Source organism: Eptatretus burgeri, chromosome 5 (assembly GCF_056783735.1).
Source record: "Eptatretus burgeri isolate ZD-2024b chromosome 5, Ebu_testis_v1, whole genome shotgun sequence".
NCBI classification, from domain to species: domain Eukaryota; kingdom Metazoa; phylum Chordata; class Myxini; order Myxiniformes; family Myxinidae; genus Eptatretus; species Eptatretus burgeri.
The window spans coordinates 75044194-75067357 of record NC_140965.1 but is presented as its reverse complement, the minus strand read 5'-3'; the positions used below and the strand labels follow the sequence as shown (position 1 = coordinate 75067357).

Genomic DNA, 23164 nt, shown 5'->3' with positions numbered 1-23164 from the left:
CTGACTGACGAACACCGTCCTTTTATCCCCCCCATAGCTTCGCCTTTGACCCCCTCCCTTTGACCTTTCACCTCGCTCCCCATTGGCCCGAGAAAAAGTGGGCGTGAAGGCTTTTTGATCCACAAATTTGCATATATCGATCGCCCTGGGGGCGGGGCCACCCGCCCTCGCTCACCGATTGGACGGCAAAAAGTGGGCGTGTGTCGTTTTTGATCCGTTTTTGAAGCACAAAATCCGTGATTTTGTACACGCTGTTCGACGCGCGTTCTGCATGAGTCCAACACCGGTACCCACAGCGGGGCAAGAACGGTGGCGATGCTACGGTTGCGAGGTGTGACGTGAAGGTCGTGGCGGTTGTGGTGAAGCGGCGTTGTGGTTGGTGGTTGATGTTGTGGTTGTGATCATGGCGGTTGGTCCAAAATAAAGATAGTAAAAGAAAAACGGCTATCCTGAAGAGTCGCAGCACGTATAAATGACATGTATTCCCACTAGACAACGGGTTCGGGCCTAACTACACATGTACTTACCGAGATACCTCACCTAAGGGACCTGAATGGTGGTTTGCGAATCTGGTAACCACAACAATACGCTCGTTGACCGGTGTTACCTCAATTATCATTGGAGTCAGCTTATTGGACACAGCTACAGCAACTCCTTGGGCATGGTAACCATCAGAGTGACCAGACCAATAGTAGGTGTAACCACCAACCATGATCTCGCCGCAATCCGGTCTCCGAACCTTAGAGAGAGCTGCAATACCGATGTCCAAACACTTGAGCTCAAATGATAACAGACAGGTGATCATCCTCTCTTCGGGATAGGACATTCCAGGCACCCACCCGAAGGGAACACCTCAGGTTAACCCAGGAGACCGCCGTCTGGTGGACGACACCTCAGCACCACCCCAAGACACATTAACGCAATCTGACCTTGGAAGGTTACCCCGTGGTTTCCCTCCTATCATCAAAGATTGGGGGTCCCGAAGGCTTTACTTTGTTCTTGTCACATACCCAACTCATCCATCAAGTTTTGTCAAAACCCTTCTACAACGTTTTGAAATATCATGCTATATATCATTTTTGGCGATATCACTCAATGGTGAAGAATCACTTAATAAATTAAAAAAATTGTCATTTCCGGATCTTGATCCAGATCTTGGCTAAAATCGAATCAATTTGTCCTTATCACACACGCAACCTGTCCACCAAGTTTCGACTGAATCTATTCAAAACTTTTTGAGATTTTCTGCTTCCAGACAGACAGACAGACAGGCAGGGGTGAAAACGTAACCTCCATCCACCTTTGGTGGTGGAGGTAATAAGATATATGCAAACACATGGTCCATGTTAAGGTCTTATACTTCACAAACTACCCTGAACCCCACGTGTGCGTGTGTGTGTGTGTGTGTGTGTGTGTGTGTGTGTGTGTGTGTGTGTGTGTGTGTGTGTGTGTGTGTGTGTGTGTGTGTGTGTGTGTGTGTGTGTGTGTGTGTGTGCATGTGTGTGTGGATCCTCTATAACTCCAAAACCATGAAACTTAGCAACCCGAAACTTTACATGCATACAAAGAGAACATCAAGGGAGTGCATGAATGAAAACTGGGTGTTTGGGTAAATTTAAACACCCCTTTTGAAGATAATTATTAATGGGGCGCTCATTAAAAAAAAGCCTTACCAAGATGGTAGCATGCCATCTTGGTAATCCTGCTTTCACGTTGCAGGGGTCTTAAGCCATCATTTTATTTCAGCCTGCTCAAATATGCCTTGCCTTGGAACAGGCTGCAATGGTTTCTGTATGACAAAATGCTCAAAATTTTGTTTTTTTCACTTTCCTCACTCATATCATCGAATGCCTCATCTTCATACCTGCAAATCTCAGTATACATCACTTCTGTAGGTGCTATAGTTTTCAAATTATGATCTAGTAGCGATGTTATCTTCTATTTAAATGTGTTTGAGACGTTGTTTATTCGTTTGTGATGCTTCTCTTCTGAGCTCCCAAGGTTCATCACGACGAAACTTCATTTGATCACATTGTTTTTTCCCCACGATGCATCTTACTCGGGGCTCATTTTCTCACATTTCATAACTTATAAATACACGAGCTTCCAAAACCTGGCTCCATCTCCATGGGTAGTGTCCATATATACAATGCTTTACAAAAAGCACAATTTTTTTCAGATTTCAACCCAGATACTTATGTAATTGGTGAGATGGTGAGCTCCAATCATCAAATATGGTATCAGATGTGAAACATAACCGTTGATGAAGACATTACAACGATCGGTAAGATCGGCGAAGAAGGAGTTATGTGATCTCTCAAATGCACTAATCGCTAATTATATCATTCAAAAACCAAAATTGTACAAACAGAAGCCAAACAACAATTTATAGGTAATTCTACTGCTTATCAAATGACATAACTCTCAAGGGTGAAATAAGTTTATAGGAAAAAAAAAGGTTACCACCTTAGCTTCTCCAAATTCTCCAAATTTATATCTCTATCTTCTTTTCAATCCTGATTTCCATCCAACCCTTTCCTTTTTTTCTATGATATAAATCGAAGCAAGAACACCCTGCAAAAATTCCTTTGTGGGATGAGGTTGGGGAGGTGGTGGGAGGAGGGACGCTGCATTTGCTAGTATGTTTGCCGATGCTGGGTAACTTTGCTAGTACATATATATATATATATATATATATATATATATATATATATATATATATATATATATATATATATATATATATATATTATGAAAAGCCATGCATATCCTGTATTCACACTGATGGCGAATTCATCAAATTATATACAGTAAGTCCTCGCTTAACATCGTCCCGGTTAACATTGTTTCGTTATTAAGTCGCTGATATATTTGAGAACATACTCATTTAAAGTCATTCACCGTTCCATTATAAAGTCGTTTTACCTCTAACTTAGTACCAAACTCATGGTTTTCCTCGTTTTAATGGAGCTACATACATCATATCGTAAATTCTGGTGTAGAGGCCGTCCCGAAAATACTCGTGTATAAGCCCATCGAGAGTACATGCAGTATCGGCCTTGTATACACCGAGCTGTGCATCGATAACATCTGTAGTTGCGTCACCCTCTCTGATTTCAGGTGTTTGACAACTGCGGTAGTGATCCACCTGACGAGCTGCCATGTGTTTATATGTTAAACTGATGGAAAAATCTTCAAGTGCATTGACAACATCAGTGGGTCCTGGGCTAAAGTTACTCAGGTGTGCATGAAAGGTGTGTGGAGGAAGTTGTGGCCTGAATGTGTCAAAGACTTGAAAGGATTTGAAAATGTTGTCCTTGCGATGAAGAAAGTTATCCTCGGCTTGGCCAATAAAGCGGGTTTTGATGAGGTGGAAGCGGCCAACGTTACACAACTTCTGCAATCACACGGAGAAGAGCTAACCAAGGAAGATCTGAAGTAACTCGAGATGATGAGGAAAAGCAACAAGATGATGATGATGATATTCAATTGATTTGTTTTAAATTAAAAAAAAATACTCGAAATGTAAATAATGTTTTTTGTCTGGCGATACATTTTTCGCTGGTACCTAACCCCCCCCTCCTATTTACATTAATTCTTCTGGGGAAATTGGGTTCGCTTAAAGTCGTTTCAGTTAAAGTCGCACTTTTCAAGAACGTAACTACAACGTTAAACAAGGACTGGCTGTATTATATGAATCAATGATGGGTTGGCAGGATGGCTGAGAGGTACGCACACTCTCCTCCAAGCTAACGAGCCTAGGTTTACATCCTGACCCAGCTATAAACTATCATCCCAGTGTTTCACTGTCAGGGTGATTCATCAATGTGTCCGCTGTCCCTCGTAGGTGAGCCCTGGAGAGCTATCACCAGCACCTTAGCCAAATTCTAAATTCTTGCCCTAACGACTACTGCAAAGGCGAGAGCAAACCACCCAGTTTGTCTTGGTCAGCAACCTGCTTTGGCAGCACCTACACTCTGCGAAGAGCATGGTACTGTACGAGAGAGAGAGAGAGAGAGAGAGAGAGAGAGAGAGAGAGAGAGATATATATATATATGGATGACTTTTATGTCCTTTTATTACAAAAAAGTATAAAGGGTAAAAATTCAATACAACAAAGCAAAGGATTATATACAAGAGTGGAAAAAAGAAGAGAAGAAACCAATTCAATTTTCAAGTAATCTATAAAGCATTGATAACAATTTATACACAAGGAACACCCCCAAAAAATACATTAGAGAGAGGAGAAGATGATAAGAACAGAGAAAGCAACACAGGCTCCACACGTACCGCCAGAGACTGAGCAACAGCCCCTTGCGTTTGCACGTGCGTGCCAAGCGAGAGAGAGAGACAGAGAGACAGAGAGACAGAGAGACAGAGAGACAGAGAGACAGAGAGACAGAGAGACAGAGAGACAGAGAGACAGAGACACAGACACTTTTGGCCTCTTGATTGTTTGGGATCATGATGTGACAAGAGAAGTTATACCAGTACAAGCAAATGCCTGAGCATTGCCCAACAAAGAAACAAGGTAAATTAAAACTTCAATGTAAGTACACCATCAACAAGTTCACATAAGGATGTGTTCACACACCACTGTTGTGAGAACAGTGTACAATCACTGGAATTAATTTCAAGGTGCACGCGTGCTGTGACCAAGGTTTTAAAGAGATAAACAACATCGGAAACAGAATCACAAACATCTTGAATTTTGCGTTTCCTTGACATGTATATAGCAAGCTTCGCTTCAGAGGACAAATAATTTGCTAACAGGCACTCGTATTTACGCTGGTGGAATATGCTAAAACCGTAAACAAAACCACAACAAGTAAAAGTTAGGCCGAGTCCCCGGATAGCACGTGATAAGACTGTAAAAAGGGGTGCCAACCTTGAGCAATCAATAAAAATGTGAAAAATAGTTTCTGTGGCACCGCAGAAGGGACACAATTCTGTGTTATCGGGAGATATACGATGAGATAAGACATTGGATGGTAAAATGTAATGTGCCAGTCGCCACTGCAAATCTCCAGAGCGCTTGGCAGTGGGTGCCTTGTACATAACATGCCAGTTGATCGAAGTAGAATGAGTGGTCTGAAGCATTCTCCCCCAATGTGCTTGTGGTTCCGCAGGTCTATCGGGAACAAGGGTTTTAACACACAAAGCGTAAACAGAAGATTTTTCCATCAATTTAAAGGAGGTGAAACCTTGAAAATGAAGCAAAAGCTCTGGAAAGGGATGTAGGGATAAAGAAAGGTTAGCTTCTACCTGTGGAATCCATTTCAGATTGGTTTGCTTGAAAAAGCGCAGAATCACAGAAAAGATTCTCCCAATAATTCGAATGGACCTCACTCCAGTGGCCACAGCGACGTCAGCAGCTGGCTTCCACTTGTACGGAGAAGGAGTTCTGAGATCTTTTACCTTCGTACATCCAGCATCAATAAACTTCTGCACAAGAATATAATTGCTGCAGACCCCTTCAAAAATGGGGTTTAAAAAGATAGGCTCATTTAAGAACATTTCCAGGGAGTAGTCATTGTTATTTCGGCGAACAGTGACTGCCTGCCATGCCTTCAGCATGCTTCTATAAAACAGGGGGACTGATGCTATATCAACTTTCTTGGTGTCAATAAGGAACAGCTGCTGATCGTAGCCGAGTTTCCCCGCCTGCCGAAGCAGGCAGTGAGCCAAGGCCTTCCACGAGACGTCCGTGTACAGCAGTCTGCGAAGCGAAAGGAGGCGGAAAGCCATCACCTTGCTGGTAATAGCAATCAGCCCCTGTCCTCCTTCAGCAACAGGCAGGTTTAACACACCAGGTTGGAGCCAATGCTTTCCTCCCCAAAAGAAGTCAATAAGAATTGATTGTAATTTTTTAAGAAACAAATCTGGGGGCTGCAGTGCTATAAAAACGTGCCAAAGCATTGATGCTGCAAGGTTGTTTATAACAAGGGTTCGGCCCCGATAGGAGAGTTGACAAAGTAAGCCCTTCCACTTTCGTAAACGTCTCTCAGTTTTAATTATTAGAGATTCCCAGTTTTTAAAATGAAGTTCTCAGTTCCAAGAAAGACGCCTAGGTAAAAAATTCCATCCCTTTCCCATTTAAGTTTCTCGGGAAGAGTCGGAGGAATGGCGCCATTTTGTGGACCAAGATGGAGAGCTCTGCTTTTTCCCCAGTTCACTTTTGTGGAACTTGCCAAACCAAATTCATGAATGCAACGGACCAAGGCTGAGACGTCCTCATTCGAGCGAACGATTGCACAAAGATCATCTGCATAAGCAATCACTTTAAACGGGTTCGCCATTGGTTGAGGAAGGAAACCAAGAAGACGTGCACGCAACCGAACGAGCAAAGGCTCAATCGCAAGAGTACAGGAGGCCAGAAAGAGGGCACCATTGACGAATGCCTCTATTAACCGGGAAAGGGGGACATAAAATGTTGTTAACCTTTAAGAGACTAAAAGTGTTGTTATACAGTAACTGCACATGAGAGATAAAATTTTCCCCAAAACCAAACCCCCGTAAAACAGAGAAAAGATAAAAATGATCAATGGTATCAAAGGCCTTTTCTTGATCGAAGAACACCAACCCGACATTCCTTTGCTCAAGAGAACAGATGTCAATTATATCACGCACAATGAAGATAGTCATGAATTGTCCTCTTCGGGACACAGTAAGACTGATCTGGGTGTACGATCTCCTCGATTATGGCTTTAAGGCGTTTGGCAAGGGCCTTGGAAAATATTTTGTAGTCTGCACAGAGTAATGAGATGGGACGCCAGTTGTGTGGTTGCTGAAGGTCACCTTTTTTGGGGATAAGGGCGAGGACAGCCCTCCGGCAGCTTAATGGCAGTGAGCCTGATCGTCGACCGTCGATTATAACCTCAAGTAGTTCTGGTCCGAGGAGGTCCCAAAAGGTTTTATAAAATTCCGCAGGAATTCCATCCAGGCCGGAGGCCTTACCCGAGGGTAGAGTTTGAAGAGCAGCTTGGAGTTCCTCCAAAGTTACTTCCTTGTCCATTTGTAGAACTGCAGATTTTGACAACGTAGGTAAGGAAGAAGTCAGCACTGTCACCATTTTGTTGTCGATTTTCGGAGCATGATAAAGTTCAGTAAAGTAGTGTCTGAGTGAGGCTCTGACATCTTTTTGATTGTGTGTTATCCTTCCTTCCTTTGTCCTTACTGAAGTTATCTGCTGACTTCTCTTTGTTTGATCTTCCAGTCCAAAAAAGAACTTAGAGGAGGTGTCCAGGTAGCACAAATTCTCCAGTCGGAGACGAATCAGCGCTCCTCTGGCTTGCTTTGCACAAAGTCCAGCAAGAAGAGCTTTTTTCTTTTCTAACAGCAAGAGGTTGGTTCTTTCATGATTTGAGGCCAAGAGGTTGATCTGCAAATATAATATTTCTTTGGCAAGCAAGGATTGAAGGGCAGAGTCATATTTGGTGTGGTAGGCTCCATATTGTTGGCAAAAGGATCTTATTTGCACTTTGACGTTGTCCCACCATTTTCCAAGGCAGGGGAAGGAAGTTTTACGTTGGAGCAAGGCTCTCCAGAACACACCAAAGGCATCGACAAACAGTTGGTCATCCAAGAGGCTTGCGTTGAAGGTCCAGTAGGCAGCACCACGATTCCGAACTGGTTGGTGAATACGAAGTGCGACCATGTGATGGTATGAGAAGCCGCTCGGAATAATGTCCATATTGCTCACAACATTTAAAAAGGTACTGTTGATGTAGAAACGGTCCAATCTTGCAAGTGATACGTGGCCTTTTGAACACCGACTCCACGTGTATTGGCGGAGAGAAAGATTGCGGATTCTCCACACATCAACCAGGGAGAACTTGGACAAGGCTCTCAACAAAGGCGCTGCGCTTGCTGGGTACGGCTCCTCTCCATTACGATCAATGGTGGGGTCCATCGTGCAGTTGAAATCTCCACCCAAGCAGACAAGTCCATCAAAATCAATGTGTACAAGAGACGTTTCTAAGTGTGTGTAAAAGGCGAGTCTCTCCGTGCTATCGCTCGGTGCGTAGACATTCAGTACGGTGTGTTTAAAGCCATTATGCGTGAAGGTGAGTGAAATCAAATACCCTTTGATAATCTCATTAAAAACAACACTGGGACTGCAAAAGGAAGGTTGTAAATAAACAGCCACCCCAGCCCTTGGGTGTTCCAGACTACTAAAAAACCATTTTCCCCTCATTGTCCTTTGCCATTCACTTGCACAAGAGGAGCTGCATCTTGTTTCTTGCAAAAGCAAAACATCAATGTGATTGGTCTCAACAAACTGTTTAACTTCTGCTTTACGGATGGAGGAGCGTCCCCCATTAATATTTAAACTCGCTATAGAGAAGGCCATAGGCTAACATAGAGTGTGGGTGTGTCAAAAACTTAGTCTCTCTGTGTCTGCAGCTCATTCTTTGCTTTGAGGATGCATTTCCGGAGTCGATACACTTGTGATTCCGTCACACCAAGCTGTCCGGCTTTGAGGAGCAAAAGCTTCGCAGAGATTATAAAGCCGGACAAGTCAGGGAAAAAGTTTTTAATTTTAACATATTTCTTGCGAAAGGTGTCATGAAGAAACTTTATGATATCAGCAGGTGGAATACTGGTAACACTCTCCGAATCTTGGGAAACTGGATCATTCCATGCTTCAGCACCGCCACAAGAAGCAAGTGATGAGTCCCCGTCCGAATCATAATCCGAGTACTGATTGGTGTCCATTACATTATCGTTATGCTCCAAAGATGGAGCTGATGGTTTAATAAGGGAAGCCTCACATTCCGCTTCCAAAGGGGGGGAAGGAGTCGGAGGAGTCGGGGAAGGAAGAGTGGAGGGAGGAGGAGTGGGGGGAGGAGGAGTGGGGGGAGGTGGAGTAGGGGGAGGTGGAGTGGGGGAGGTGGAGTAGGGGGAGGTGGAGGGGTGGGAAGAGGAAGAAGATTAGAAGTGGGAGGGGGAGGAGGAGGAGGAGTGGGAGGGTGAAGAAAACGGGGAGGAGGAAGAATACTAATGGAAGGAACGTTATATTCCGCTTGAGATGAACCTGGTGTTTCACTAGTTGAAGCTTTACACCCTGATTCAACCAGGTTTGGAGTAATTGGTGACTTAGAAACGGTACACATTTCACTGTTGGTCTTTTCAGGGAGGGGGGTTACAGTGGATTCGGTGTTAATATCCAAGGTGCCTGTGACTATGGGAGTGGTCACGTGTGCTCCCTGCTGCACAAAACCAATCTCCTGCTCATGTTCACCAACCCCACCGACAAAAAAGTCATCATCCTCTGGAGCAATTACATCAAATCGATTTTTCGTTTTAAAAAGAGCATCTATTGTTGCTTCCAAACACGAGTCATTATTCTCGGCAGCCGGCACCATCTTTTTTGCACAGCTCGCCGTCACATCTTGACTATTGTTATCATTTAGATGCTTCAATTTATGTTTCCTTTTTGAAGGAACAACGGTGAAGCTTTCGTCATCTGTCAGGGGGGGATTTACCTCCACTTTCGACGGCCCAGGCAGATTGTTCGAGTTTGAAGCGTCACCAACGTTCCCAACTCTAGATATACCACTATTCGTCTCAATGGGTTCGACCACACTAGATATGCCACTTAATATATTCTTGGGGCAATCACTTTTTAAATGTCCCGATTCACCACAGATAAAACAAGTTGTGGTCTCCGTTGCGATATAAATCTGGTAATTGCGGTTTTTATTTTTTAAAGTCATAACTGCATTGAGCGATTGAGCGTTGTTTTTTAGAATGATATAGCAATGACGTCGGAACCACATGATGTGGCGAACCGAAGCGTCAGAGCGCAGACGAAGTGGAATCATGGAGATTCGTGATACAACTGTGCCAAAAACGCTTAATGCAGCAACAATCTCCTCACTCGAGAAGAAGGGCGGGATGTTGGACAGTGTTAATTTTACCGCCATCGTATCGAGATAACTAACGTTAACGAAGACGTCCGGCGGCGGCACGGATAGACCGGTTTCGACCGCCTGAGCCACGTGTCGCTCCTCCGACAAGAAAACCACGACACGTTGGCTCATTTTCGAAGCGGCGAGAACATTCTCGATTCCTACGAGCTCTCCCAGAGCCATCACCACGTTCTCAACACTAACTCCATCAGGTGGAGTAATTGTCACTCCATTTTTCCGAGTGAGTGACTCGTACACACTATTGTGCAAACGTCCGTTTGCCATAGCTTAAAGCAAAAGAAGAGAAGTTTAAGTTTAACAAAGGAAAACCGTCACAAGCAACCAGCAAGTGGGGTCAAATGAAGTATAAGGGAAAGGAAGAGTATAAGGAAGAAGCTAAACCACCGATAAACGGCGGGCCTATGAAAACAAGGCAGATGAAAAAGTAGGCCCAGAAACCCGAAGGTTTCAAGGAAAACCCACAAAGCACCTACCGTGCGCGCTCTCCCCCTCTCTCTCGTCTCAGCAGGAAGGGAAACAGGGAAAAAAACTCCACAAACACGTACGGGGACACAGAGGGAAACAAAATAGGGACAGGAACAACACTAACACAGCACAGTACTCACAGCTGCACACACAGAGCCGCCATGACGCCACACCCATGCACGATTCACCAACGACCAGCAGGGGGGGGAGAGAGAGAGAAGAGGAGAGAAGAGGAGAGAAGAGGAGAGAGAGAGAGAGAGAGAGAGAGAGAGAGAGAGAGAGAGAGAGAGAGAGAGAGAGAGAGAGAGAGAGAGAGAGAGAGAGAGAGAGAGAGAGATATATATTTCGTGATATTCATGATATTCATTCATATCACTGATATGAATCAGTGATATTCATACTTTCAGATAAATTAATGAAATTATCAATACTAGCAGAGTACCTACCCAAAGGGGCAATATTGTTTCAGGCATGCAACACGTTCTTATGACACATACCTTTATTTGGGCGGTGTATAGGCAAGTGACAGATCCGTATAGGAAAAACAAATAACCCGGATTATGTGCATGAAGCAAAAACATCCCTTCTGCTTATAATTCAAAACACCTCACGACACTGGAAAACATTGGGACAGGAACAGTGGACTGTAAATGGTGGAGACTTGTAATACCCTTCCCCACCTGGAGACGGTGCTTCACGATACATATTTATATGGAGAATTTGCGTCCCCCCCCCGCCCCCCCTCATCCTTCACTTCCCCCAAGACCATCAGCAAAGATAAAAACACCCCTATACATTAATTGTGGTTACACTGATCTTCTGTAACAAGTCTAGATGTAATTGGCACAGAACTGTTGGAGGAGTGGCCCGACAAACAAACCCACAAACACACAAACACCGGTCACAATCAGCTCACACCTAATCAATTACCCCATGGCTAGGATTTCAATAAATTAACCCCTGGCTCTTCTAGTCAAAGAAAGCCAAATAAAGCAACCAAGAAATGCAACACAACATAAGCCCTTTGCTGTTTCAAACCCTACCCCGGTTTCTCCAGAGCTGCAGACATTCACAAATAGTACATACATGAGAATCCCAATGCTACATGCCACCCTCAGCCACCAGAATGGTTACATTACTTGGTAGAGAGTCACCAGCAACAGTGTAGTCAGAAACGCGCACCACCAAGGCTCCCAGGCATGTACCATGTGTAATGGATGTCATATATATTGTATATGTATATATATATATATATATATATATATATATATATATATATATATATATATATATATATATATATATATATATATATATATATATATATATATATATATATATATTGTTGTGGTTCTGCAAAACTGCATGCCTCTAAGGGAATGGCACCCAACATACAGTGATCCCAAGGCAGTTATTTTGTTCGTCTTCGTGCAGTCAGACCTTCCCCTCATGTCTCATGGGTTAACGGGACGAAGTGCATTGTGTGGGTCTAATAGCTAGGTCTAATAATTATATCTCTATCTTCTTTTCAATCCTGATTTCCATCCAACCATTTCCTTTTATCCATGATACAAATCGAAGCAAGAACACATACACCATAACAGACACCCGCCGCAGCTTTATGAGAGAATTACCACACGAACAAGCTCGCACACGGCACGCCCTTTCATTCAAATCTGTACGCCAATTTACAATGGTGGCTCACCTTGCTCTACCTTCACTCATCAAAAGCTCACCACCTCGACCACCAACATCTCCCGCACACGGGAAAGTTCATCCCGTGCCGACTCACACCTCCACATCAATACAGTTCACCACCAGGCAGAGGCGTGCTGCACGGCTCGGGCCGCATAGCGTGGGGATGGGCCAAGCACGTTAACAACACCAACCATAGCTCGCCGGGGGTGCCCCGAACAGGCATGCAGGGCCGATACGACTCTCGTCCAGTCACCAGAACATAGCCCAGGAGCTCGGTACAGGGCTCCGGGCCGTGTCACGCTGGATGTGTGAATGAGACCGCTTCTGGCCCCAGGAGCCTGGCAGGGAGGGGCCGGGACCCAATAGGAAAGCAAGATTCAGATGATGGTGCGTCATTTCAGGTCGTCACCCCATCCTTTGCCCGGGGCTTATAAAAGGTGGATTGCGAAGCTGTCCGCCCTCTCTCTCTCTTTGAACTTCCTCGCCTGCCTGCCTCACCCACTTCTCCACCTCTCTGCTCCGCCCTCTATTCAATGCACCTTGCTGTCTGCCCGTCACTGCATCTACACTCGGGGTTGGTGTGTGACAGACGCTCAAGCGAAGCGTCACCCAAAGGTAATGGGTTGCGTGGTCGGCCGACTGTACCAGGTATTGCAAGGCCGTTAGTCCTCATCTGTTCTCCTTCCTTCTGGCTATCTAATCTTCATCGGGTTTGTGTGTGTATGTGTGTGTGTGTGTGTGTGTGTGTGTGTGTGTGTGTGTGTGTGTGTGTGTGTGTGTGTGTGTGTGTGTGTGTGTGTGTGTGTGTGTGTGTGTGTGTGTGTGTGTGTGTGTGTGTGAGATGGCGCTTGTCATAGCATAAGTTATGATTGTAGAAGATACAACAGCATATGTCTGCTCTGTTTCTGCTTTTGGAAGTTGTTTGCCATTTGACGCACCCCACCAATTCCTTGCTATCCCTGCTGTACATAATAATGAAACCCATTCACTGTGCCATGTACCTTTCCTCACCTAATTGTAATTACATCCTTTGTATAGAAATGTTCCCAGCTCGTTTTTGTCTTTTCCTTCCTTGATCCAGCATGGTTCGTATCCTAGCCTAGCCGGGACGTTATCCCCCAATGATCTGTTTTCTAGCCGGTACATCCTTGGCAGTTACGCTCAGCTGCATCTGATCTGGCAAGGTGATCCGGTTTGAACAAGGCATACCGAGGGCATGCCCCCTGGTAATTAGATAACATGACCATTTTAGGTAACCGGTTTCCAGGAGACAGAGGACCCTAAGTCACGTGGTTGAGTTATTGGCATTCACGGTCGATTAGCGACCCGCCGTGTCACAGTGTCATCCGTGTGCAATGACCTGTGATTCCGGGGAGTCTGGTGGGAACCCGAGGTAACTTCCCACCCCCCCCCCCTCGTGGTCTTCTCACGTCGACCCTGGGTCCATATATATATATATATATATATATATATATATATATATATATATATATATATATATATATATGTGTGTCACATATACTGTATGTAGGTGACACACACACAGTTTTTTAAATGCAATGGGATGAAGAAATGGCAATACCAAAATGTATGTGAGTAACGTAGTGATGGTCGGTTCACTACGTAGTTCCAGCGTACGTTCACGCTTTGAGCCATGCCCCAAAATAAGCCATCCTGCATCTTCTCTATGTCCTTCAAGGTTATGGTGAGGATTTGATGACCATGGAGCAGTTGTGCTGGTTGTAGAGCAGCGCAATCATGTTGTGGCATTTGTAGCGAGAGAGGTTTGCCACGTGGCGTTTGTGAGGACGAGATTGAAGTTCCTTGTGATGATGACTAAAGGTCACATTTGTAAGCGCGAGTTGTTTCGGAGATATGTTTTATTAGTTGTCTGAAGTGCTTGTGGTGAGCGTGGTATGGTTTGGTGCGTGGAATGAAGGTCTGAGGCAAAATGGCGGTTGAGAATTGGCGTGCAGTTTTGATTGGAGGATTGGGCCCCAAATTCTCGGGAGAAGCGGATGCTCGCAGCCCAAACACACAGGACACGCTCGCATCGTGAACATAATGGAGACGCTAGCAGCATGTTTGCTTAATTTACAATGATTGGCGTGTATGCTTGCTTGTTTCATGTAAAAAAAAAGAGGCATAGCGAAGAAAAAGTGAAGGTTAAAGAGATATAAGACATCTAACTACAAGAGTCACACAGAACACATCTTTTCCCTTTACCCATTAGACATATGGAAGGGACTAACTAATACTATTGAAATAACTGCCTTGGGATAGTTGTATGTTGTGTGCCATTGCCTTGGAGGCATTCAGTTTCACAGAACCATAACACTACCCCCCCTCCCTTTTATTAGACTCGACCTGAGTCGTTAAACACTCATGCCTTCATGTGGCATACAGGTGTAGTTTTCCCTTGGTATAATTTACCTACGGATCCCTGGGTGCGACATTTCAAATACATGTCCCAAAAATAACAAACCTAATGCGTTGCGTATCTGTGTGAGCAGACTCATGCGGACAACATTTTTTGAAACTAAACACAAACAGGTGGGATAATAATTATATGCAATTCTAATATTTACACTGCCCATGGTGCAGGACCTGTAACTCAAGGAAGAAAAACACAGCAAAAGCAAAAGCAAGAACAGTTGATGAGAGAAGCAGCACCCACACACCCACACATGGACACCCAGCAGGATGAAGAACAAAACCTGTCAAAGGGTGGAGGAGCTCCTTGTGAGCCAACGGCCATCCATATCTGGTACCCAACTGCGTCTGCGGACGTCCTCTTGTTGTTGGGTTACTTTTGATTCGGAGGTTGGTGGCAGGATTTGCACTCTGGCCACCGTAAAACCCTTTATTCCACAAAACATTCAAAAAGCAGAAAAATATCTTAAAACCCACTCCGTGGGAGTACCTCCTGTGCAGCTGCCCTTTGCAGAGCAGCTCACCTGGTGACGGGATCGGGGCAAAGTCTTTGGGACCCTCCATCTTTGATTATATAGTCCAGGAAACCACGGGGAAACCTTCCCGGGTCAAATTGCGGTAGTCTGTGTCAGGGTGGTGCTGAGGTGTCGTCCACCAGTTGGTGGTCTCCTTGGGTTAACCTGAGGCAGCGATCCCTTTTGGTGGGCACCTGGAATGTCCTATCCCTAAGAGAGGATGAACACCTGTCTCTGTTATCATCTGAGCTCAAGCGTTTGGACATCGGTATTGCAGCACTCTCTGAGGTTCAGAGACCAGATTGCGGTGAGATCATGGCGGGTGGTGACACTTACTATTGGTCTAGTTGCTCTGATGGTTACCATACCCAAGGAGTTGCTGTAGCTGTGTCCAATAAGCTGACTCCAATGATAATTGAGGTAACACCGGTCAACGAGTGTATTATGAGATGAAGGATTTGTCACTCCTTGGGTGGGTGTCATTTCCATGGTCTCTGGATATGCTCCGACTGAGGCGAGTGACCTCACCATGAAGGACGCATTCTATGCCACGCTCGAGTCTGTGGTTGATCAGTGCCCCAGGTGAGATACTCTTCTTGTCTTGGTGGATGTCAATGCATCGACTGGAACTGATAGGGATGGTTATGAGACATGTGTTGGTCCCCATGGGTTTGGAACCTTGCAAGAAGTCATGGAATTAGGGTGGCTGGTTCATGGTTTCAGCGCCCACAGGCTCATCGCTGGACTTGGTCTTCCAACGCTGGCGGTGTGGCATAGGAGATTGATCATGTGCTCGTCGATGGTCACTGGAGGATGATCCAGAACTGCAGGGTCTACAGGATTGCTCAGTTCCTCTCTACTGACCACAGGCTTGTTGTAGCAACTCTGAAGTTGCAGCTTAAATCCAGGATAATGGTACCATCCCAGCCGAGGCTGGATGTTGGAAAGCTCAAGGATTCGAGGGTAGCTGAGGAGTTTGCGAACAGCCTGAGTGGAGATTTGGAGGGGGGGGGGGTCTGGGTGCTTCAGGGGATTCTGAAGGGTTGTGGAGTGCCTTCAAAACCACCGTCATTGATGTTGTCGGTGGATGTCTTGGAACTCACCGGAGTATGAAGACGAATTTTTTCTCTCAAGTGACACTGGATACCATTGACCAGAGTCGCAGGGCCAGGCTGAATGACAGAGCTGGTGTCAAACTGTTCATGCACTAAGGGTGGACCAGGAGGCCTATGTGCGAGGAATCTGTTAGGGGGTAGAGCATCACCTGTGGTCAAGTGATTCTCATCCTGCTTACAGGGGAATTCATGCATTGCGTTCCTCCAAGCCCGTCCCTCAGTGAACTGCAGTTAGAGTAGAGGGTGGTGGGCTCTTGACAGAGGATTCCAAAGTGAAGGCCGACTGGACCAGTTACTTTGCGCGGTTATACCAGGCTGATCCACCAGCTGTTGAATTGGATGTCACGGGTGCTACAATCCTGATTGCTGACCCTCCAATCAACTGTGGTGCATTTTCGTTTGTGGAGACACAGGCTGCGGTGAACTGGTTGAAATGGGGTAAAGCTCCTGGAATCTGTGGCATCCATGCTGAACTTCTCAAGGCTGGTGGAAATGCTGTACTTGTGTCATTGCATGCAGTTTTGTGCTCTGCCTGGAACACAGGCATCATCCCAACCAACTGGAAGAGGGGCCTTGTTGTCCCTGTCTGGAAAGGGAAGGGTGATCGCCAAGACTGCAACAACTACTGAAGGGTGAAGCTGCTCTCAATGCCAGCCAAGCTTTTTGCTTGGATAATTCTTGATCGGGTTCACCACCATCTGCTTGAGCACCAGCGTCCAGAGTGGTCAGGCTTTACACCAAAGAGGTCAACGATTGACTGCATCCTTGCTCTTCAGGTCCTCACCGAGCACAGACGAGAGTTTCGGCAGGGGCTGCTTGCAGTCTTTGTTGATCTCTGTAAAGTATTTCATTCAGTGAATTGGGATGCCCTCTGGATTGGGATGGTGTGATACTGAGAGTGAGAGTGGCACTGAGAGTACTCTGGTACTGAGAGTGCTGTGACATGTGGTGATACCATCTCTGACTTATTTCCAGTTGTTACTGGAGTTCATCAGGGGTGTGTACTGGCCCCCACACTTTCAGCACTTGTAAAGAGTGGATTCTCGGGAGGATGCAGGAGAGATCAAGCTGTGGTGCATCATTTGGGAATGCCAATATTTCTGACCTTGATTTCGCAGATGATGCAGTCATCTTTGCGGAGACTTTAGATATCCTTTTGGGGGCCCTCGAGGTACTGAATGAGGAGTCGGAGCCGCTGGGATTACGGGTTTCCTGGGTCAAAACTAGGATGCAGGTTTTGAATGACATCTTGGATGTTGCTTTCTTGTCTGTACCAGTTTGTGGTGAGGATGTTGAGGTCACGTAGAGATTCACTTACCTTGGCAGTGATATTCATGTCTCTGCTGGCTGGGAGCCAGAGGTCAATAGACATCTGGGTCGGGCCTGGGGAGTCATGGATTCACTGGATCATGGAGTGTGGTGCTGCCGGTACCTTTGCGGGAGGATGAAAGTCCGAGTGTTCAGGTCCTTGGTGCTTCCAGTGTTGCTCTATAGATGTGACTTGGACTCTGACTAGGGATCTGAGAAGTAGACTTAACTCCTTCAGTTCCAGGTCTCTTTGGAGAATCCTTGGCTATTGCTGGCCAGTCTTTGTGTCCAATGAGTGGTTGCTGAGAGAGACTCAAATTAGTTTTGTTATCTGTATAGTCTGTGAGCGCCAGCTGCGGCTGTATGGACTTGAGGCTCGTTTTCCTGACACTGATCCTGCTCACCAAATTCTCTCAGAGAGGGAGCCTCGTGAGTGGAGGAGGCCAACGGGCCGACCACGTGCCTCGTGATTGCAGCAGGTTGATCAGCATCTCAAGGAGATGTGGATGGGCCAGGCATCTGCCTGGAGGAAGGCCAGAAGGAGGCCCCTGGTGTTCCAGTGGAAAGTTGACAGTGACGTGCTGCTCTGGCGCATGCTCCCATACCTGACCTTACCTTTCCTTTGAGCTCGGAAGCGGAAATTTGGGGATAAAAGTGAAGATTTGCAGGAATGATGATGAAGAACCTCACAGAGATATTAAGCATAGGGGCAATACCCCTGGGCACTCACCTGATAGTGACTGGATAAGATAACCCGGCAACCACTGGTGAGCATGGATGACCCACAAAATATATAATAGAGAAGAAAGTAAATACCTGTGGATGTTTTTTTATAATGAAAATGAAAAAACCCTGGTACATCACAGGTGATGAAGGTTGTGGTCAAGTTTCATCGAAATTGTATGTGTCGTTTGTGAGAAGAAGTTGCAAGTATTTGTGAATGGACGGATGACGCGACATCCCAAAAGCTCCCTGGAACTACTTCACAGGTGAGCTAAAAACCATCCCTGGGAATATCACTACAAACGAACTACAGTTGGAAGCTGTCTGGGGCTCAGCGACGATGTTCCTAAAGAGAGCCTTCGGCACAAAACTTCGAGAACAAAAAACTTCACAGTTTGGTCCATGAATCATCACCCCTTACTAAAATGAAGGTGGATGCTTTGAGCCCAACCTGGGAGGACTCCATTCCACATTCTGAAACCCACATATGTAGATACCAATCAAAGACACACACACACACACACACACACACACACACACACACACACACACACACACACACACACACACACACACACACACACACACACACACACACACGCTTGGCCGATGTCAGCAATTTTTCAGAAATCGGCAGGTTGGAGTCAGTGTGATTATTAACTACAGTATGTGATGAACACAACCGAGAAACCTTGAGTAGCTTTCACCGAAAAACAACGTTGCATTTATGTAGATGTTTTAAGGATATGTTCACAAACATTAATCTTTATAAACAGCTGTGTGTGACAGGTGGTAAAATAATTATATTTATAAACAGCTGTGTGTGACAGGTGGTAAAATAATTGTCTTGTTAATTTAGAAAACACGTTAATACTGCAAACGGCTCAGAAATCGGGCATTATCATATATATTTTGCTTTGAAACTCACAAAGAGAAACATATAACCTTTGTAAAGCAAATCTGACACCCAAATGGTTTAGAAACAGGCACGAGGAAAAAGGAAAACCTGAAAAGAACCTCCATAATATATGGGATAAAACTTTGCCACCACGGCACCTGTAACAGGTGTGGCATGTCCACATATCCACAGAGTCTGTACAGATCCAAATCTACCCATATGTATCATGTCTGTGTGTGCTGTATACGTACCTTTACCTTGTAGAAACTGTCGACTGCACATCCCGATCAGGACACGAACTGCACTGTACAGCTCGGTAAGTGGCTTAAGCACTCAATCAAGCACTCCAACGCAGCGCCTGGCTTGGCAAGCAATTACCAATTGCCGTCGACACAACTATGCACCTGGAAATGCCCATGCAATGTCCGAATTGGACAAATTAACACTTTTGGGGGAGTCGAAACTGCTGATACTTTCAAATATGGAGCTTACATTTTGTAATAATACTTAGGTTAAGAGATTCTCTCAGTTATTCATATTCGCAAATTAAATAAAGCCACGAACACTGGCGTCTCCAGGCCTTTATAAGCACTGCAATATACCCAGCGATTCATGGCTATGATAAACATTGAACAGCATTCGATAATATGAGTGAGGAAAATGAAAAAAAAACTTTCTCGTTAAGAAATTGTTGCGGTCTGTTCTCAATCATGGAATGGTTGAGCAGGCCAAAAAACATGGCGGCTTCAGACCCCAGTGAGGTTACTCAGGCAACACCGAAAGACCCAGAGAGCGAGGTGACCGAGGATCACCTGATGAAAGGTATAATTAAATAAGGCTGTTAATTATCTTCAAAAGGGATGTTTTAATTAACCCAAACACCCAGTTATCACTCTTGCACTTCCTTGGAGTTTTCTTAGTATGCATGCAAAGTTTCCGGCTGATCAGTTTCATGGTTTTGGAGTTATGGAGGAAACACACATTGCCTTTTATTAGTGTATATATATATATATATATATATATATACCGGCGCAGACGAAGCATCAAATCTAGGTCCTCTGCAAAGCATACCAGTGCTCTACCATCTGAGCTATTTGGGCAACCCACCAGCAGAACAATGCAATTCTTTCACATATACAAGTGCCACTCTCTTTCCCCCACTGCTTCCGGGGCACTCACTGCCAACCATAGGAGCAGCTGAGGCCTGCTCTCGAGAGCGTCTTCCTCCTGTGGGGAGACACATCCATGTCTGCTATGAAACACCACAGGGAGCCTAGTAATATATTTAGAAGTAAGCACGATAGAACATCATCAATATATGTGGAAAAATTTACAGACCCTGTAATTTTTTTTAAATGTTTTTTCTTTTTATAGCGGGTGCCTGGCACCGCTATGAATCTATACTTGTACGGGTTCTTATGAAGCTTAGGGATTCAAAAAAGTCGAGGAATATAAAGATTTACCTCTTTACATTTTATACTGAAATTATTAACTAAAACTTCCTGATGCTCAGACATAATATCTTGGAGCAACTTGTGACAAGGAACATATGTGCTATTTCCTACAATAGTGAAAGTAACAATGCTTAACTCTCTTAGTAAAACCTCCACATAAAACTTTTTACAAACCAGAAGAAAATTATAAGCAGCCATATCCGTTGGAACTATTATAGAGCTATCATTGAGATCCCGAATGTCTTTACGAACACTCGGCTTGTTCAACTCTGGTTTAGACTGACCCAGTGAAAGCATGTCCCGACTACTAAAAAAAAACTTAATCCTATTATCCAGGACTTCCACAACTCCCTTAAACCATGCATTAAAACTCTTTACAGATAACTTAAACTCGGTGCACATTTTGTTAACAAAATTCGAGACAGAATCTACAATTGTAGAACTAATGCAGCTCCAAGAACAAGTCCGGTTGGCTCAGATGAACATGAACATTCAGTTTCCAAAATGTCCTTCACTATTTCCAAATTTATACTTATAAGAAATTTACCATAATTGAATAAGGATTGTCCAATGGTCTTGGTGAGAGTAAAATAAACCTTCAATGAGGTTCGCTCCCTAACTTTATCTGGTCATAAACTCTCTACACTAGTATCCCTAAAAAAATAGAATGAAGCCAAAGCCTATATCTACCTGCTTGCTGGAAAAATCACATACTAAGATCTCGTGGATCTTACCAACTTTGGGAGTAGACTTCTTTATCAGAACCCTGCTACAGAAAGCTTCAATCAAAAACGAGCACGTAATATGAACTTGCGAAACTCCGGAGAATATGAGCTAAGACTTGTTTGGAACATGACCGAAGAAAAACATAAAAATCATGAAAAAACCTTTCCTTCATTAAAATCGTTAAGTTGATCAATTATCTCTGAAATTTCCATGTTTGGAGCTGTATGACACCGACGATGACACCCGTGACCTCTGGTTCTCCTTCTGATTGGATAAGCAAAATACTTGTCACCAAAAACATTATCTTGAGAAACTGACCCAGTGCCTTGTACCCTGTCATTATGGCCCACAGGATAGATGGCATCACACTCATCTTTATTATCAAAATCATTAACATTAACTGAGTCTATAATTTGAATAGAACAACGACTAAAAAACATGCCCAACTTCATTGAAATGGTTATATAAATAAATCTGAATACCGGACGAGACACCAGACCTATGTCCAATCAAAAGTTTCACAAGGTCGAAAAACTTTACAACACAAACATCCAGAGGAATTACACTATTTAAAAACCTGCTTTACAAGCACTTGACAAAACATTCTGACTCATTCTGTAAGCTTGTAATTTGTAAGCTTGACATTATTTGTAAGCTTGACATTATTGTCACACTTTTCGGTTTTTGACCTAATCCGGTTGGCTCACACCAGACAGAAGTGACAGGCTGACCAGGATACCTATTGGCGAGCGGCTGCCTCGCTTTAGGCAGGCGTTACCTGGTTGAACTGAAAGTTCTCCCACCTCCACTGACAATGCCTAGCGATCAGGGCGTGACAGCCATTACCCCAACCTTAAAACCGGATCAAAGTCAGCAGCTGCTAGTTTTTCGTGAACACGAGAGCAGGCAGCTCATGCCCCCAAAATGCAGAGAAAAATAGGATGCAGGTATGGGGGGGAGGGGGGGTTGGGGAGGGGAGAGGTATTAAAAGGGGAAATAGGAATAAAGAGAGGTATGAAACAGTAAAAGGAACTGTGAAAGACTAAAAAGAGGTGTGAAAGAAAGGGAAAGGAACAAACATCAAAGATGTAAGGAAGTAGACAACAACACTCAAGATCAGCAATCAATCCAAGACCGAAATGCAGTCACAAGTAAAAGCTATCAGAGGTCCATCCATCAGTGTGGAAGCAAAATCCACACAGCATCAGGATATGGTACAAGCAAAATCAAAATAAAGATCAATTACTGCACCGTAGTCCCAAGAAGGAAGCCACACATAATAACACACACACACACACACACACACACACACACACACACACACACACACACACACACACACACACACGCACGCACGCACACACGCGCACGCGCACGCACACACACACACACACACACACACACACACACACACACACACACACACACACACACACACACACACACACACACACACACACACACACACACACTGTACGAGTAAGTACTCACAAAATTTATTTTATTTGAAGTTATAACCTTGACTTATATAAGTTTTGATTTCCCAACTGCCCGGATCATCAGTTGGGCACCGTTTTTCATCGAGGTTTCAATCCTTTCAGCCCAGAACCTCTCCAAACGGCGGGTCCACAACCAAAGAAAGAGAGTAATGTGCATTTCTCACAACAGCCTCATGTGAACCAATTTCAGAAATATAAATAGATACATCTGTAAAAGAGCCTTTTCTTTCGTCCTCTCGCCCCCCTCCACACTGAACCCACCTCCTCCATCTCCGCTTCCATTCTACTTACCCCATTGCTTTCATCTTGACACTCCTCTTTTAGCTGGAACAAACCGCTGGAAGCCTGAGAGCGTCCTACACATGAGAAAAACAGTTGACTGATTATGTAGCTGC

At 44.7% G+C, this 23164-nt stretch overlaps 1 long non-coding RNA gene across 1 annotated transcript in view; it reads right to left on the bottom strand.

Moving 5' to 3' along the window:
* LOC147026714 (uncharacterized) overlaps positions 1–23164 on the bottom strand; it is a 249657-nt gene that overhangs the window by 100693 nt on the left and 125800 nt on the right. The window contains exons 8-9 of the long non-coding RNA XR_015058486.1: positions 20198–20317; positions 19342–19494 (exon numbers count right to left, since the gene is read on the bottom strand). This is a non-coding gene — a long non-coding RNA (uncharacterized LOC147026714). The remainder of the gene's footprint in view (positions 1–19341; positions 19495–20197; positions 20318–23164) is intronic.